The sequence below is a fragment of the Elephantulus edwardii genome, unplaced genomic scaffold, assembly GCF_000299155.1.
Source record: "Elephantulus edwardii isolate Elephantulus edwardi_28Jun2011 unplaced genomic scaffold, EleEdw1.0 scaffold00083, whole genome shotgun sequence".
NCBI classification, from domain to species: Eukaryota; Metazoa; Chordata; class Mammalia; order Macroscelidea; family Macroscelididae; genus Elephantulus; species Elephantulus edwardii.
Genome location: NW_006399833.1, coordinates 10,234,147 through 10,251,065, shown reverse-complemented (window position 1 = coordinate 10,251,065; position 16,919 = coordinate 10,234,147).

Sequence of the window (16,919 nt, the reverse complement as noted above, 5' to 3'; positions counted from 1 at the left end):
TGGTAACTTCAGGTTAAAAGACTGAATGGAGCAAACAATTCTTCTTCTTCTTTCCCCTTTCTCCCTTGTAGTGCCAAGCTAGACAGTCAGGCAATGTTCAGTAAGACAAAAAAGAAAGCTCCCAACTTTATGGATCCAGAAGTTAAGGTAAATGAGGTACAACCAAATAGATACTCTGTTTAATATGCTTAAAATGGATAGTATGAAATCTCTTGTCAAATGGATGCAACTAAAAAGACCTAATGTCACAAGCACTCTCTTCAGGTGTAAGAAGGGTGAACATCCAGAAATACTGGTCCTACAACTTGCAAGGCTATCCATTAAGTCACAAGTCATTGAAATAAACAAATACTCCCATCAGATCTGATGTCATCATATAAACATAAAGAAACAACTGACACATCTATATTACTGTCTGCTTTCAAAATCTGTTTATTTGCATATTTTCCCAATGAAAACTAATCTAATACTACCTACCTAAAAAAGCAAAAGCTCAAGCCAGCAGTTGCATAGTCATGATCCAGAGATAAAGCTCTAAAACGACTGGCAAACTAATGAGCACGTGGATATTAAGCTTTGATATTCTTTTCTTATTTAACCAGAAGATCTAACATACAGCTTACAGAAAGTCTCTGGAGTGAACTTCCTATATTTTCCAAGGCATCAATATGAATGCAATGCAAGAAGTCTTGAGTTAATAAGACAATAAAATAAGCACATTTGAAAGAAGATAAATTTTAGGGTCACCAAAATATAGCAAGCAAGCTAAAAAGAAAAACTAAATTCTCAATATATTAAAATTTAACAATACATAAGAATATCCAAAGGTTCTAAAACTTAAAAAAAAAAATCTTTAAAAGGAGAGTTAGTTTTATAGTTCAAACAGAACTGAACTTTTAATGGCAGCTTCTGGACTTCAAGGTAGCAATAGGTAAGCATAGGCTTCTCGTCAATCAATGGCTCCATACACCATGAGAGCAGCATTAGATTGGTCATAATGTATAAAGCTGAAGATGCTGCTTTTATAATCAGAGTGATGTATGTACATTCAATTGGACGTTGGTATCAAGAGAAGTGATCCAAGACTTATCTGTGGGTTCTTTCCTGGGATCCCATATGATGAAAAGTACATAGCTTTAAGTCAACTAGCTGGTGGCCTACTGGATAAGGAGTTGTACTGTCAACCCAAAGCCAGGTAGTCAGAATCCATGAGATGCTCCAAGGGAGAAAGAGGCAATCACCTCCTATTTGATTTACTGCCTCTGAAAACCTGCTAAATGGTCAGCTGTGAATGCATGCCAACTCAGGGGCACAAAACAACAACGACAACCACAACACAAAAACAAGCTGAACAACTCCATGCCTGAGAAACAGACTATGCTAACATTAAACTCACATATCTCGGCCTCATTATTAACAACTGGACCAGCTGGCTCAGACATTTTAGGACTGATAATGTAAGAAGATGTCGCATTTTGTTTTTAATAGAAAAAAGAAAATATTCACCCTTACACAAAGGAGTGAATGTAGTATGATTTGAAAGAAATATTATATATTGTTTTACCTAACCATAGCAACTCCTATCTAAAGACTTCAAAGTGATCTTTCAAACAGTAATTCCCAAAATATGCTAAAATCTCAAAATGGAGGGAAGAAAACACTAATTTTATTTTAATTTATAAGGAGGAGTCAGGTTTAGATACCCTTGCATCTCTGAAACATCATTGTCACTCTTGGAATGGATAGAGGCGACAGTGCAACCACTAAGTATATCCAGCAGAGTGATTCAAATTTTCCATCATCTTTACTCACATTGAATGTGTTACTACACACATCATTCCCCTCCCTAGAGCATAAAGTCTCTGGGGAGAAAGAAGTAATAATCTGTGACTTTTCCCCCAGCTATGAGTAAGTTTTTTTAAAACGTTCCTCAGGTTTATATGCCTACTCATAATAGGCTTGAGCCAAGAAGGCATGTTTGAAGATATTGGCATTACATCTCAACTGCACAGCATCTGATCATCTCCTCATCAACAACTCACTTTTTAATATATAGTTCTGTAATATCTAAAGACCTTTCATGCTTTCCTTGTAATTGAGTCTGCTACCCTGACAAAAGGAACACCATCCGACTTTTCAACAAGAGCTACTTACAAAACATAGAGGTTAAGTGATTATCCAAGGTCACAAAATAAGTGAAAGACTTAGGCTAGAATTTGGGCTTCTTTAGACTCTTCTCTACCACCCCCTTAGACTCTTCTTAATTCCATTTCGACTACCCCAATACAACGTAGACCTAAGTAATCCCATGAACACACACATACAGTCTTTTTATATTTACACTCTCATCCTCCCCAAATAGCCATACAACATTCCCAACCCTTTCATGTCAACCCAGATTAGGCTGGTACTTACTGACTTCAACTGCTTTGTCTCAGCCAAAGACCCAAACCTGGAGGATTTACTGAGAGAACTCCAACAGGTTTCTCTGGCCAGTTGTACCAATTCTTAGACAGCTCTGTTTGGGAGTGTATCTGTTCTGGGGCACTCACCAAGGGAACTCTGCTATCAGAGACAGGGGTGTGCTGTTTCAGAGAGCCTCGCCTGGGAGATACCATTACAATGTGTAATGGAGGGAAGCCATTTCTAACATTTGATCAGGAGGAGCCGAGCTACTTCTCAGGCAGGAGATTTGCTAAAGCTGCAGGATGAGCAAGGGAGGCTCTGGCTCTCTTTACAGCTGCCTAGTTTCAATCTTAGATCCTGCAAAAGATAAGCTCACCATTAACAAACACACAGGCACACTTAACACAGAGGACAGTCATGAGCTCACTCATATACATACAGGCAAATGAGGTCAGTTCTGCTGCAGTCCTATACTCCCATCTTTATGAGTAACTTCATTGTTTTCAGCAGGAACTCAGCATGTCCAACAAGCCAGCACATTGCTATTGCAAATTCCAATATGAGGTTGCAAATCATGAAATCGATAGGTGCACCCCAGCACCTAGACCTCAGACACAATGAGAGACACTAGTTCTCTTTCAAATGGCTTCTTAAGCTTCTAAATGTACACAGCGCCATGTCATACTTTTATTATTCATTGTGTATGCAGCATCAGCTCAAACTGCCAAGGAAATGCTAATGATCATCTGATGGGTGTTTATATTTGCAAACGGATGCATTATTGCAGGTTTCAATTTTCCCTTTCTGATGTTGACATTTTAAGGCAAAAATAAGGTGCACAAGAAACAGAAGTAGAAATATTTTACGCATAGAAATTACTAGCTAAAAAGATGCCTCAAAGAAATTGGCGGGGGGAGGAGAGAAAAGGGGAAAAAAATCTAGTAGTAAAAAATCTTCTCGTTCTCAAAACCAAGAATGTATTCTTGGATGCACTCGAGTGGAACATATTAGATGCAGGTGAATGGCCCAAGTGAGCCAATGTAACAAACCAGGATCTTGAATCTCTCGAGTTCTAGTTGCTCTGATGCTATGCTGTTGTTGTGTGTTGTTGAGTCAGAACTGACTTGTAGCTGGGTTTTCAGAGGAAGTAAATCACAAGGGAGGATATAGTTCATCCTTCTCCCATGGAGCAGCTGGTGGATTCAAAGCATGTGACTTTGGAATTGCAGTGCAAATTCTTACCATTAGGTCACCAGAGCTCCTGATACTACACAGGAATATTAAGCCTATCCTTCCCTGATCCACTCTGGTGATATATTCCCAAATTTCCTAAAATTCAAGGTCAAAAGTTCATTTCCCAAATTTGCTAGAGTTTTCTGTACACTTAAAGAATATGGGGGTTGGAGTGGGGGGGAAAGAATACATGATTGGGCATTACTTTTCAGTCAGGATGTGAGATGATGGCTCAACATCCTAGAACTGTTCTCTACTCCTGATTTCTCTCTACCCAATCTTTTTTCTCAGGGAAGGTGCCCATTGCATATTTGAAGAGATGAGCTGCCTGGGATAAATTGACACCTTGTATTAGCTCTAAATCAGGAACCTATATCAGTTTAGCAAGCTCATATTTTACCAAGCAAATTACTTCTTGCCAGAGAACTTGAACTGGCAAAAAACACAGCAACTCTTCCTCAATCTTTTGGCCCTTGGGCCTGTTTCCATGTCTCGATTTTAAATGAGCTAAGAGTGTGTGAGTCTGAGCACTTCACACAGGGCTATGATTATGGAAGGGGAATTACCATCTACAAAAAGTGGCTTCTCTCAAATTTTGAAGAAAGAACAGGATATGGCCAAACTCATTTACCAGATACACTATTTTACAAATGGTAGTGGACAAATATTCAGTTGGCCATGACCATTGTTCTAAGATTAAGTACACAGTACTGTGTGCCCTTGTAAAAGATAAATGTTTTACCTTAAAGAAAACTAGCCATGTAGTTAAGAAATTATCTATATCCATCCAAAGCATGTTTGCTCCTATAAACTAAAATTTCAGTTTGAAAGGATGACCTCACAATTGGACCTTTAGGGTTTCCCCATGGCTGATAGCATTTTTTTAAGTTGTTGGGTCTACCAAGTAACTTGTTTCCGTAGCTACTCAACTACCTGATTAGAGCCACCACTGTCTATTAATATTATATATGGCTTGTCATTTGTTCATATGTGTACACATGGGTGCATGTACACACATATGTACACTTATTACATGACTAAGGCTTTCTGTGACCTTGACAAACCACCAAGATCACAGGGCCCAGCCTCATCTTGAAGGAGGAAAGATATGGTCACCTAAAAGGAAAATTGCAGATTATGCAGTTGCAGAGTTTGGGACAATGGGTTGGAGTCAGCAGGCCTGAGGGTGAATCAGTCAGCAGTTTCCAAATTATTCCTGTGGAGCTTGGATTGTGGCCTAGAACATATCTTGATTAAAAAAAAATTGGAAAGAGTAGGAGAAGAAAGCTTGGTATTTATAATAAAAAATATAACTGTATTAAACTACATTCATCTCAGTATCCCTTTTGAGATTGATTCTGATGAATTCCCTAAGTCATAGAACGCCTCAAGTCAGGACAGCCATGTGACCTTCAGCAGATCACCTAAGCAAATCCTATACTCTTCAGCAAAGCTTAATAATGAGTCTACCAGTTACACCAATGTACAAGAGGTAAAAAAACCCACACAACATACCTTATATCAGCCTAACGTTGCTTTTCACAAGAAATAAACCAACGACCTGATTTGTTATTGTTGATTTTCAAGACTCCTTCCTGAGACCAAATAAGTTTTATCAAGAAGGCCCCTTAAACAACTCATCTGTACCTACACTCATATTCAAACACCAATATTTACTATTATGTGTCAGGTACCACGTGAGGTTCTAAGAGTGAAAATATACATAAGTGTCCTGTTATAAGTGAGATATGAGGCTCAAGGAGTGGATTTCATTTTTGGTCACACATTATACATAAAATACACTGGCTAATGTCTAACAAGTAAGGGTGTACGTATTGCCAATTGAAGAGTGCTGAGCTAGAGAGAGGGAGGGAGGTTCAAGTACTTAAAAAGTTGAGAGGGTAAGATTTTATTTACTTTACTGATTGCATGGAAGCTCTCCAAAGTGATAAAGAGCAAGGATGTCAGTTTATAGACTAAGGTGTGCCTGATCCAACACATGATATTTTCAATTACAACTTATGCCTTGGAAAGTTGGGAACTGAACAAGGATGATAGAAGAAAATTGATGTTTTTCAATTATGGTGCTGGGGAAGAATACAGAATAAACAATGCACTGCTAAAAGAACAATCAAATCTGTCTTGAAAGAAGTGTTCTTTAAAGCCAAAGGATAGAGCAACTGTGTCTAACATACTTGGGCATACTGTCAGAAGGGGCCAGTCCTTGGAAAAAGACATCATACTGGGAAAGGCAGAGGGTCAGAGAAAGAGAAGAAGATCCTCAACAAGGTGGACTGACAGTGACTGTAGTAACGGGCTCAATCACCTGACAAAAAAGAACATAAAGGACCTATGGTATTGTGGTGTGTTACCTGTTGCACTACTAACCAAAAGGTTTAACAGTTCTAGTTGACCAGCTGCTTCAAAGGGGAAAGATAGACGATCTCCTCCTATAAAGATTTACAGGCTAAGGAACCTGATGGATGGTTGCGGTGAGCTGGAATCAACTTAACGACAGTGGTATCCTATTATGTGGGAAATCAGTGTCAATAACCATACCACCATATATAAGGAACCTACTCACAGCCATGAGTCAGTCACCACTCATGGAAATCCTCCATCGGGTTCCAGAAGCTGGAAATTATTAGAAAAGGAGATTGCCCATCTTTCTCTCAGAACACACTGGTATTAGCTGCACAATACATAAAATTCTATGCCGCCAGTGCTCTTCATACATTGAAAGTGTTTGTTATTGTTCCATAGACACCATTGCCTTTTCCCTCTGTTCCACCTATATTCATTTAGCCTACGGTGCGTATAGAAGGGAAACACAAAAAAAAGAGAAAAAGGAGAGGGGCAATCTGTTTTCAAAGAGCTCATAGCCTAGTGAGGAAAATACCTATACATATTTTATAGTAGACTACAACAGGAACACAATGTATTAAAACCCAGGTAAGCATAGGATACTTTTGGAGAAGGAAGCTAGCTGATGTCCCAGAGAATCAGAGAACATGGTATTTGAGCAAGATAAGTGTGAATTTATCAGAATTTTGAAAAGGGCAAGTGGTAGGTCAGTACAAGGAATTTTTCAGTTCTAATAACATTCAATAAAATGGTGTTCAATATATAATAAAACTCAATAGTATAGTCCAACTAAGGATATTGCAAGTTTATGAGACTAAGTCTCTTAGCCTTAAGTCTTTATTTTGGCTGAAATAAGTGTTGCTGATGGTGTGTAGAGAACAGAATAAATCTGAAACAAGGCAAGTATGATACTTAAAATAGCAAGGATACTGACTACTGGTAAACTCTAGAAGAGATCAGTATGGCCTGACACAAAGCATTTTCTAGAACTGTAGCATCATATGAAAAGGACATAACTCTTTCGTGGAAATGTATTTGGAACATAACACTTGGGCAAAGAAACTCTCTTCACATTACACTTAAGAACTAAGCTGCATCTTATTCCATAGTTTTAACTTTGGAGGTTAACTTTTGGTCAGTAGATCTTTCATAAAGTCAAAAGAACTGTCTCTAACAAAGGAAGAGGGATCAATTCCAGCTCCATTTCGGGATTATTCTGTGATCTGAGAAAAATCATTCACTTTCACAAATTTATTTCCTCATTTAGCATTTGCAGAGATTGACTATTGCCACTAGGTAGAGGATGGTTTGGCAGAAGAGGAAGGTTAGCTACTGTTGCCTAGGAGGGCTCGGACAATTTAGCACTTGAGGAACAGGCTGCAAAATGAATAAGAGTTCACCACGTTCAAAGGCAAAAGATGAACAAGTACAGTTCTTTCACTTGAGGAGATAAAGTAGAATGGGCATTGACCATGACATCTCAATGTGAAGCTGAAAATGGATTGTTATGAAAGAAAGGACGAAGAGATAACCCAGCAAACTGGGATTTCACACAGAAGAGCTGCATTTGAACTAAATTTTGGAGAACAAGTTACTAACCCTTGGGATGAGCATATCTTAGGTGCAAAGAAAAGAATGTTTAAGTCTAAAGCATAGATTGGGTATGGGAGAAATGTAACAACAGGGAGTAAATTATTTGTCTTTTGTGCCTTTCTATGGAGTCTAGTGGCATGGTGTGTAATATATTGGGCTGTTAACTGGAAGGCCAGAGGTTCGAATCCATTAGTTCCTCTGAAGAAGAAAGAGAAACCATTTCCTCCAGTAAAGATTTACAGTCTTGGAAGCCTGATGGAGGGTCATTATGAATTGTAACTGACTTGAAGGCAGTTGATTTATGGGGTTTGGACACTTACACTTTATATGAAGAGGTTTTAAAGCGGTTGGGTAACATGATAAATTTAACATCGAGTAAGATGTTTCAGGTTGCAAAATTTTTAACAGATTTTTCAGGCAGAAATAATATTAAATAAAGGTAACCTAAAAAAATGAGCCAGGGGAAATATGGGAATAGGTAAACAAGAAAAAGATATTTCAAGGGATGTCTCTGTTTTATATACTAATCAAAGATGGCAGGCATGCAAGTCTCAAGACCCTACACAGACCCCTAGGTAAAAATGTATTTCTATATCAAGAAACATGCAGGTGGCACACTATTTTTGGTAGCTTTACCATTTTCTTTGAAATTCCAAACAAGATTCATCTAATTTTTAAAATAAAGAATTAAAAATATATACTTACTCAACAAATACTGAGAAAGTATAAAATTGGGAAAGATGTGTGTCTGAGCTGTTATCTTCTCTCCATATCTATTCAATCTACATGCTGAGCGAATTATTAGAGAAGCTGGATTGGAGAAGGCTCATCAACAACCTGAATTATGCAGATGATACAACCTCGCTCGCTGAAACTAAAGAGGACTTGAAACATTTGCTGCAGAGGATCAAGGACTGTAGCCTTCAATGTGGATTACATCTCAACATCAAAAAGACAAAAATCCTCACCACTGAGCCAATAGGCAACATCATAATGGAGCAAAAATTTAAATTGTCAAACAACCTTATCTTACTTAGATCCACAACTTGGTACCAACAGTCAGGAGATCAAGAGACATAACGCATTGGGAAAGTTTGCTGTCAGGGACTTCCCCCAAGTCCTGAAGAGCAATGATGCTAGGTTAAAGACTAAGGTGCATCTGATTTGAGCCAGTCTTTCCAATCACCTGCCTTGCATCTGAGAGCTGGGTAATTAATAAGGATGGCAGGAGAAGAATTGATGCCTTTAAGTTTTGGTGCTGGAGGACAAGGTTAAATATCCCATGTATTGCCATTTGAGAAGCTGGGCTATATGGAGAAGAATGTGGCATCAGGATCGGGCAAAGACTCATCAACAACAAGCATTATATAGATGAGACAACCTTGTTTGCTGAAAGTGTGGAGGACTTGAAACACTTCTTTGCAGAAGATCAAGCACTATAACCTTCAAAAGAGGTTATGTGTCAACATCAAGGAAAGAAAAATCCTTACTACTGGGTCAACAGGTAATATCATGATAGAAAAAAGATTGAAATAGTCAATGATTGTATCTTAGTTGGATCCAAAGTCAACATCAGCAGTCAAGAAATCAAAAGACATGTGGCACTGGGAAAAATCATTGTCGAGGATTGCTCCAAAGAGCTAAAGAGTAACAATATTAAAGACTAAGGTATGCCTGACCCAACTCAAGGTTTTTCCAATTGTTTTCTATGCATCTGAAAATTGGACAATGACTGAAGATAACAAAAGAACTGATGCTTTTGAATTGTGGTGTTGGAGTAGCTTATTCCGTGGATTTCCAAGACACTAAACAAGTATGTCTTGGAAGAAGTGTAACCAGGGTTCTCCTTAGAGGCAAAGGTGGCTAAACTTTATCTTATATACTTTGGCATGTTGTCAGGAGGGGCCAGTCCTTGCAAAAGGACATCATTCCAGGAAAGGTAGAGAGGTTCAAGAAAAGAGAGGAAGACCACCAATGAGATAGACTGACACTGACTATAACAGTGGGTTTGAACTTGGCAGAGATTGTTAAGGATGGCACCAGACAGGGCAAAGCTAAGATGTGTTGTCCATAGAATTGCTATGAGTTGTTGTCAACTTGACAACAATAACAATAATAATTCTGTAAGGCAAAACAAATATCTAAGCTTCTTGTCTTTGAGAGTGATAAAAAGCTTAACAAGTATTTAAAAGCTAAAGGAAAAACTTCACTTCAAATATGACAGAATATATATATACATACATACATTTCTTCTCAACAGTGAAAGTAAGATTGAAATTGAAACAAACAGCTCCAACATGTTCACTTAGCATTATGAAATGATCCAACAGAGAGCTGGATATATTGGCCCAAGATATTAATTTAGAGATCCCAGTCCTTGGGAAAAGATATCATGCTGTGAAAAGAAGAACATCAATGAAAGAGAATATGATCCTCAAAGAAACGGATTAACACAGCAACTGCAACAATGGACATAAGTAAACATGACAGAAATTGATAAGAGGTACAGAACAGGGCAAGGTTTCAATCTGTTGTTAATAGGGTCACTTCTCCAAAGTATTGAAGAGCAACAATGTCAATCTGGAGACTAAGGTATGCCTGATCCAGGCCATAGTCTTTGCAATTACTTGCTAAGCATCAGAAAGCTGGACAATGACTAGGGATGATAGAAGGAGAATTGATGCCTTTTAGCTGTGGTTCTGGAGAAGAATATTGAATATACCATGGATTGTGAGGAGAAGAAACAGGTTCATTCTAGAGAGGGTGAGACCAGGATGCACCTTGGAGGCAAAGATTCTGAAGCTTCATCTGAACTACTTTGGACATGTTGCAAAGAGGGATCAGTCCTTGGAGAAGGACAACATGCTTGGGAGGATCGAGGGACAACATAAGAGAGGAAGACCCTCAAAGAGATGGATTGATTCAGTGACTGAGGTAATGGGGGTAAGTGTGTCAGATACAATAAGATTGGCATAGGCTAGAGCAGAGTTTAGGGCTGTTGTACATAGGGTCGCTATGAATTGCAGGTGACTTGATGGCACGTAACAATAACAACAACATGAGTCAGACTCCAATCAGGATTGAGGGAGACTCATCATTAGCCTACGTTATGCAGATGACACAACCTTGCTTGCTGAAAGTGAGGAGGACTTGAAGCACTTGTTGCAGAAGATCAAGGAATGCAGTCTTCAACATGAGTTGCATCTTAACATTAAAAAAAAAACAACAAAAAAACCCACCAAAATAAATAGATGGAAATCCAGTCAGGAAAACTGGATGGATAGGCAACATCATGATAGATGAAGAAAAGATTGAAACTGTCAATGACTTCATCTTACTTGCATCCATAATCGATACACTTGGTACTAGCAGTCAGGAGATCAGGAGACATACTGCACTGTGAAAGTCAGTGACCTCTCCAACTGATGTTAGTTTGATGACCAAGGTGCAGGCACATGTTATGCTCTCGAAAGCTGGTCAACAAATAAGGATGACAGAAGAACAAATGCCTTTTAACTCTGGTGTTGGAGAAGAGTACTGAATATCTCCTGAACTGCCAAAACAACAAACATAAGTTTTGAAGAAGGTGCAACCCAAGTGTTCCTTGGAGGCAAAGATGATAAATAAAGCATAATGAGAGAAGATGAAGATGGCATAGAGTAAGACAGGGTTCAGATCTACTGTTCACAGGGACTGACTTGAGAGCGCCTAACAACAAAAATAGCATGGGAGTATGTAAAATTGTGCATGAAAGATAACTTTGGGAAAAGTCAGTATTTTGGAGCCAGAAGAGAAAGATGAACTGGTTATCTTTGGAATGAATAAGTGGATGAACTGAATATACAATGTTGTAGAAACCAAAAAAAGAATATGTCAAGATGAGTTTGGCTATGATAAAAAAGTCAAAAGAGCTCCTATTTTTGCTCTTTCCATCTGTTCCCTATAGCTTGCTAAGCTTGTAGCTTTTCCATTTTCATGGCAAAAGGGACAAGTGACCCCAAAGGTCTGAAGACATTTTACGGGTTCCCAGATGTCAGACATTTAGTGCTCCTTCTGCAAGAGGAACAGAACCACAAAGCATACCTGAAAACAGCTTTTCCTCTTGGAGTTGAATGGTACAACAGGCCATTTATCACCCAGTCCCATTCCAAATGGTCATGTTATGATGTCACATTTGTTGCACTCTTACATATACTGCACATTATGCAAGGTACAGATAAAACCACAACCTGGCTCAGCTAGCACATAAAGTATAATCAACATTTAGACATTTTTCTTCAAGAAGGACTATGCCCAGTCCATACAGTTCACTTTTATAATTAAAATTTGTATTTTATACTGGTTTACTTACAAAGTTCATATACATTGTTTTTCACACCAGATCTTTCCCCTTTCCTTTACCCACCCTTCCCTCCACCCATCAAATTGTGCGATCCTATGAATAATCTCACACACACCCCACCCATCCTCATGCCTCTGCTTCTTCACTTCCCCCCTTGGATCCTGATACTCGTTCTACAATAATGGTCTTATACTGTATTTGTTCTTACAGGGCTGAGTTAGTTCACTCAGCATAATGCTCTCTAGAGCCTCCCAAGTTAGGTAGTAATTTAAAAAATAATTGCTCCTGCATGCTGCATAGTATTCCACTGTGTGAATATACCATAACTTCTCAATCCATTTGATTGTGGTTGGACATTTGGGCTGTTTCCATGTTCTTGCGATGGTGAATAATGCTGCTATGAACATTGGTGTACATGTCTCCATTTGTGCCTCAGTTCTCATTTTCTCGGGGTATACTCCAAGCAGTGGAATAGCGGGGTCATACGGAATTTCTATATTCACCTTTCTGGGGAAATGTCAAACTGCCTTCCTGGGTGGTTATACTATTTTATCCACCAACAATGTAGAAGAGCTGTTATTTTGCTACATCCTCTCCAAAATTTGTCAGCAACTACCCCTAAAGATGGGAGCTCTGATGGCCTAGTGGGAAAAGAGTTACTTTGCCAACCCAAAGGCAGGCAGTTCAAATCCACCAGTGGATCTTAGGGGAAAAGATGAACAGGCGCCTCCTATGTGATTCACAGCCTCCAAGATCCCACAGGAGGGTAAATTGTGAGTTGATTCTAACTCAATTTCAGTGAGAGAGATCCTTTAAAGGCTTTACAAGGATTAAGATATTCAATCTGGATTGGTATATTCCCAGATCATCACAGTTCCTAATGGTCTACAAGACTTTGGGCACATGATTTAGTTCCTTTAAATCTGTTTTCTGATCTGAAAAATTGACTAATAGCATCAAGAGATTTTGAGAATCAAATGGGGCAACATGTAGGGAATCTTTTGAAATAACTTAAGATCCTCTACTAAGAGGCGCTTATGACTACTGCCACAGATTTCATAAACCATAAATAAAACAATCACCAAGATCACTTTTTTCCAGACATTCTGCTAAAAGTTTCTCATGTTCATTCATATGACCTGCCCACCCCTATGAATTACTCGCTATTTCCATTTCACAGAAGAAGCAGCTGATGCTTACAGACACTAAGCCACTTGCCTGAGGTCACAGAGTTAGTACGAATAAAGCAACATAATCCCTTGTCTGTATGACTCTTCTCTTGCTTCCTCAAACACAACAGTTTCACCTGCTCTGAAGTGTTGTCAGTTACTCAGTATGGACAGGAAGGTTCTTAAGGCTTCAGAGAAAATTAACTGTCCTCCATTGCAGTGTTTGAAACCAAATCTGGTAATAAGTGGAACTCTCCACCCACAGAGAAGACATTTCATCACTAGAATCAAGTGATCCATGACTAGAATCAAGACCTTATTGTTAAAGAAGTCACTGGCTCCACCAGCACCAGAAGTCTCTTCCATCTCTCTGTCCCAAGTATCTGACATGACTGACACCTTCACTGAGTTCAAGGGTGAAAGTTAATTCTGTTTTTCACTTATCTTATTACACAGGAATGAGCACCAAACTCTGGCTTGGGGCTAAGCAGAAATAATGACTTTGAGGAAAACAGGCAACAAATCCTGTGAAAAATAAAGCTTTTGGCTGCAAAGCACCATATTCAATCTTTGAGTTATTTAAGTGTTCTGTCCCTTAGGTACCCTAAAAAGACTATGACAAAGATAATAAGGTCTGTCGTTTGTTGAGTGCTCACTACACATTGTGTTAAGCACTTCACCTACATTATCTCATTTCATCCATATAATAATTCTTTGAGGTGAACAATATTAATGCCACTGCCATTTTGCAGAGGAGGAAATGGGGGCTTAAAAAGGATGAGCTGTTGACTCAAAGAAGGCTATACAGCCATTAAATGACCAAATTGGTGCTGCAATGATCATCTGCATAACTGTACTTCTGTGTTCCCAATGACTTCTATAATGGACAAAAGGGTTACTGAATACTTGGAAAGTATAACCTATCACATAAAGGTCAAGGGTGGGTCTTCCAAGTTAGCAGTTAGGAAAGTCAAAGAAATTCAGTCAGGTGCATTTTTCCCTTTCTAAAGCTCAGCCAATCCTATTAACCACTAATTATATAAATTGCCAATGGTGAGTCTTGGCATATTGGCAAGAAACTGTGACATTAAAATTGCTAGGGTTATTTCTCCAAAGCTGTCTCCTGGGGGAGATGTTAGCTAAATCTTAATTAAGTGTGATATTCCATTGAAGCCTATAGCTCACTTTTCTTCCTTAACCTGTTGAAAAAAGGCCCTATTACATAATCTTCTGGAAACATGACAGAACCCTGTGCTGAGCATAATGTCTACAAGAAGGTTTGCTTTGAAAAGTGTTTTATCTAAACACTACTGTTCCAACCACCATTGAGGCTTCAAGGTCCCTGGAGCCTGAAGACCACTGGATTACATACTTAAGATCCCTGTTCTGAAAGCTTGAATTCACTAGCAGCTCCACAGAAGAAAGCAGAGCATAGCCAAAAAAAATGAACATTCCAAAGACTTCCATGAGGTGAAACACTTTGCCCTCTTGTGGACTATGTCAAAACCAGAGAAATAAATGGAATTTTTGTTAGAAACAAACAAAAAAAAACCCCAAAAAAGTCTTGACTCTCCCAGACCAGTTAAATCAGAATCCCTAGGCTCAGGCCCAGGCTTCAGATTTCTTTCAAGCCCCCCAGTGAACCTCTGGGATAAAATAGGGCCTTTGACTCAAACAAACAAATCTGCAACTAACTGTAAAATTACCATCTCTCTCTTCACCTCAGGGAGATCTGGTGGCCTAGTAATAAGGAATTGTATTGCCAACCCAAAGATACATGGTTCAAATCCACCAGCTGTGGCAGAAAGATTGCCAGTCGCCTCCCATGCAATTTACTGCCTCTGAAAACCCACTGGAAGGGCAGCTACGTGTAGGTTCCAACTCAATGGTCCATAACAACAACTCTTAGCCTTGGTTTCCCCATCTGTGAAATGGAGTTCATAATTATTTCATAAGCTTGTTCTAAGCTACAGGGGTATAAAAGAAAATGCAATGCCCACAGTAGCCCTTCGCAGCATGGAGCATGCAGTGGTGCAGCTCTCATGCTGGTCCTACAAACTCAACCAGAGGTTCCAGAACCCATCACTGCCAGGCACAGGGTTGGCAGTGAAAGTGCAGAGGCGTGAGATCCATTCCTTGGGTTTGAGGAGTTCACAAACAGGAAGAACTCAACCCACTGAGAACAAAGGTGTCTTTTTTTTTTGCTGACGCTTTAGCTTTCCCAAAACTAGCCCCTCCTAACACTTCATTATCCTTGTTTCTTTTTTAAAAAATTATTATTAATTCATTTTAATAAAACTTTACAGAAAGACAAAAAAAAAAAAAAGAAGAAGAAGAAGAAAGCAGAGCAATCTCCCCTCTTGTAATTTACAGTTTGGTACCATTGAGCTGCCTCCAGTCCACAGTATCCAACCTCTATGAGTAACAGAATGAAATGCCATCAGATCCTGTGCCATCCCCACAAACACTGCTGTGCTTGAGTCACTGTGTTAATCCAGCTCATGGAGGGTCTTCCTCTTTTTCACTGACCCCCTACCAAGTATGTCCTTTGGGCATTGTACTAGACATGTCCTATAATGGTAAGAATCTGCGTTGCAATCCGAAGACATTCCGTTCAAATCCACCAGCTGCTCTGCAAAAGGATGAGCAATCACTTCCTGTGCGATTAACTGCCTCTGAAAATCCCACCCTCCCTCCCCTGCCAGGGTCAGCTATGGGTCGGTTCTGACTCGAGAGTACAGAACAACAACAACAACAACAACAACATCCTTAATATAAAGGCAAAGAGGGCAACAATCTAGTGGCAGCCCAGGAGAGTTGGGTGGCATTGTTCAGTATGGACTCTCTACCATAATGGGGCAGACTCACACTGCATAGCAATTTAGATATATTTTGAGACTCCAGGAAGAGGAAACCAGAGACTATGGCAGCTCCTACAAGGTACACTCATATTCCAAGATATCTGGCTGGGAACTGGACTGGCACAAGGTTCTAGATGTGCTTGTTTAAGCCCAGGTTTTGTGTTTTTTTCTTCCTCTCTTGCAGGGAAACCGATAGTCAGTCTATCAGGAGTTCACTGAACTTATTTCAGTTTGTCTTTCCTCCTGCCTGCTGAGAAATCTCCTCCGGTACCTTGTTAGTAACAGCTGTTGAACTTTCAGGGGTGTCTATGTTTGCACATGCACATACATAGGAGACATTTATTTTATCACCCAGCTAGCTCATTAACCTTTCCTTTTCCTTTCTTGAATGCCATGTTCCAGGGGTATCGAGTAGACCTGGCCAGATTAGAGGTGCCTGTTCGAAGCAGGTTTGTCCTTTCTGTGTGTCTAATCAGCAGGTAATTTCAGATCCTAAACAAAAAACAGAGGCATGAACTTCTGCTCAGAAAAATCATTAAGAGCGCATAAAGAAATGCACTCTCCACTTTTTCCTGCCCCCTGGCAGAGAAATGAAGGGATGAGTTAAACCACAAACCTCCAGAAAATAAACAAACGAGCTAAAACCCAACCTCTGTTGGACAGGCTTAGCTAAGATCCTATTTATTAGAGATGCTATCTGCGAAACGAATCAACACAGAAAGGACATAAAACTTGATCTGTAGGTTTGAGTTTGTTTGCTTGGGTTTTTTATCTTCTTCTTTATTTTCTTTTCATTTAATCTTAGGGAGACATTTTCCTCCTTTCTGCTGTAGCAGGATCTAGTCTCACTGGACTTCTGCCTGAACTAACATACTTTTCGCCACTAGTTTGCAGAATCTCTTTTAGCAGGGGTGAGGAGGGCACTAACAGCAAATAGGGAGAAAAGATAGA